The sequence below is a fragment of the Choloepus didactylus genome, chromosome 7 (genome assembly GCF_015220235.1).
Source record: "Choloepus didactylus isolate mChoDid1 chromosome 7, mChoDid1.pri, whole genome shotgun sequence".
Taxonomy (NCBI): Eukaryota; Metazoa; Chordata; class Mammalia; order Pilosa; family Megalonychidae; genus Choloepus; species Choloepus didactylus.
This window is the reverse complement of record NC_051313.1, coordinates 46,770,600-46,773,669: the sequence shown is the minus strand read 5'-3', so window position 1 is coordinate 46,773,669 and position 3,070 is coordinate 46,770,600. Positions and strand designations below refer to the sequence as shown.

At 40.3% G+C, this 3,070-nt stretch overlaps 1 pseudogene; it reads right to left on the bottom strand.

The window, feature by feature from the left end:
- Window positions 1-475: 475 nt before the first annotated feature.
- LOC119539844 lies at window positions 476-1,204 on the bottom strand (annotated as a pseudogene).
- Window positions 1,205-3,070: the final 1,866 nt, after the last annotated feature.

The window sequence follows — 3,070 nt, the reverse complement described above, 5'->3', positions numbered from 1 at the left end:
GGAATTTCTTTTTTCCAGGAAAAGGACATATAGATTATATGGAAAAATATAATATTAAAAAACATTCTGAAGTAGCCCTTGTTGTTGAAGCATTTAAGGACAGCCAGCAAGGGCAAGCGGTGTGTTAGACTCCAAGTTTTATCAGCTTCAAAATTAAAAACAATTTTCTAAGATTAAAAAAAAATGATTAATAACACAATAAAGAATACTCAGTACTGAATTTTATAATGGAATGATTCATGTTACTTTCCAACTGAAAACAATAGAGCTTATTTACTTTCCTAAAAATTAATGATTTTGCCTTTCACTGTAAAATTCAGATCAGTCATTTATAATGTTGCCTGGATTATCTGAACTGGTAGACTTCCTGGGGAAGTGTAGATTCCAGCAAGTCCAGGTGAACTGTTCTTATTGAGCAATAAATCATTGGCAATGAGATAAGGTAGAGGCACACCTGTGGATGCCAGTTGATAGGTTAGTCTTTTATGGCCATGGTCCAGAGGAGTGGCTGATCAGTTTCCAGTCACTACCCCAGATCCATTGTAGGTATTAGAAGTACTGACCAGTATTCCAAAACCAAGCACTTGATTGTTGAGGTTCCACTTTTGGCCTGTTGTGGTAACCTGATTGCAAGGCTGTCCAACAGGTATAAGGCCACACCAATCACCTTCCATTCCAGTGTTTACATGCAACTTGTGCTTTCCTGGTTGGAGCAGGTAGATGAGTGATTTCTCTTGATTTATTATAAGTGGCAAAGGAGTGATATCAGTCACCTAAAACAGGTGCTCACAGATGCCATAATCTGGTCAAAATTTCCACCAAGTCCTCTGAGTGTCACAATCATATCAACCTGTAGGGCTTTTTCTTCTATCTTCTTTCAGAGCCTGTGGAGGCACTTGGTAAAGTCAGTGTGGTCTTGATCAGGAGTTGAAATCAGCCCACAACCCTTAATATTGTTGTACCCTCTGACTTCAGGCCTAATAGAATCAAAATCTCCATTGATGAATTCAGGCAGATGCTTTCCCGCTCTCCTTCAGTGATATGATATAAGCAGATGGCACCTCCATCAGCATAGGCTTTTAAACGAGCTTTGCTCCAAGGATAATGAAAACGGTCGTCCAAAGGCTGGTGCCGAATCAAAAGACAGTACTTCAAATTCCCAGTGGGAAGCAGGGGTTCCAACAGGCATCAAGACAAGCTCCATATTGGAATATTGGCCTCCAAGGGCGGGTGGAGCCACCAGCGAAAGGAGCGCTGGTGCCGAGAGCAAGGGCGGTCGACCACTCGGCGCTCCCCTGAAGAGCCTCTGGACTCTCCCACCAGCTTTTAAACTCTCGTCCCGGTACTATGTTGTAGCAAAACATTTGCCAAAATTAACACCTACAAGAAACCGGGAGGCAGATAATGTACTAAACGAAAGAGAACTTTGGTTAAAGAAATGGCAAGACAGTATGTTGGTACCAAGAGTTAGTTATTAGCTAAACAGAGATGTTTCTCCATACTATTTTGTGTTTTCCTAGATTTCTGCATTGAGATAAAGTTGTTTTAGGGGCCATGTTAGTTTCCTAGGGCTGCCATAACAAATTACCACCAACTTGGTGGCTTAAAACAATAAAAATTTGTTCTCTATATTACTGAGAGAGCCTTTGAAGACCTCTATGCTTGTTATCACTCTTCTCCAACCCATTATCTGAGATCTTTCTGAATTATTTTTACTAATTGCCATCTACTCTTGTCTCTAAAATTTCTAACTAGAAATATTATCAGGAATTAATAAAAAGTGTGGTATTTTTCTTTAAACTTTTTTTTAAGTTAAACTATATAATTCCATCCATTTTGATTAATTGTATTAGCTAAAATAAGTCCTTGGGAAAAAAAATTGACTAAATGGTTTCATCAGTATATTTGCCTTTTAAAAATTGTTTTCTTATTTTCATCCTTGAAATAATAATAGTATGTCTTACCAAAAAAAAAAAAAAAAAAAAATGACCATTGCAAGTCTGTTGTTCTTTTTATGTTTTTGATCCATCTACTTCTGAGGAGACTTGAGCAGACTGTTAAAATAAAACAGCTCTACAGTGAGAAAAAGACCATGAGAAAAGATGTTACTATGCATTTGCTGCAACTGAACACTGAGTTTACCTCTGACCTATGTAGCAACTGAGAAAATAGAAAGCTACATCAGCTTTCTTTTGGTCAGGGCAAGGATGTATGCACCAGTCATCAGCCACACAGTAGCCACATCCCCAGGTGGGACTCCTCAGGTTATAGGGATGAATGTTGTGTGAATATACTGATGGTAAACGGCCAGCAGCAGTTTGACTTCCTCTTCTCTTGGGCCAGTTGGCTCCCCACGGCCTGGAGTAATATATTACAGAATAAACTCTATTTTGAAGCATTATTAAAAAGACTCTTTACCATGGGATCCCCAATTTGTCTCTGGCACTTATCCCCACCCCACTTCCTCCACTGCTCCCGTTCTCATCAAGGGCCTGGACTACAGCAATGGCCTCTTAATTTGTCGCCCTGTTTCCACTCTGTGCTCTGTTCTCAGAGTAGACAGGGTTGTCAGTTCAGAACATAAACCTCATCAGGGTTTGCTCAAAGCCCTCCAACATTCCCATTACACTTAAAATAAAATGCAGTCTCTTCCATGGTCTACAGCTCCTACATTATTTGTCCCTTGCCTTACCCTCTGGTGTCACCCCCTACCACTCACCCCTTACAATTGCTGGAAGAGGCCAAGCACTTCCTCCCCAACAACCTTCAAGACCTGGCCCTTGCTGCTCTCTCTGCCTGAACTGCTTTTGCATCAAATATTCCTATGGATTTCTCCCTCATTTCTCTCCAGAGAGACTTTTCTTTGCCCTCCTGTCTAAAACAACAACCCGCATTACACCCTGTGGCCGTACTCTACTTTATTTTACCTTGTAGCACTTATCTCTATACAGCATTGTACTATCTATGTGATTATGTGTTAGGCTTCCCTTCTCTTTAGAACATTACAGGAACCCTGTTTCTATTATTTGTTACTGAATTCCAGGCCCCTTGAAGAGTTTATGCCACAGAG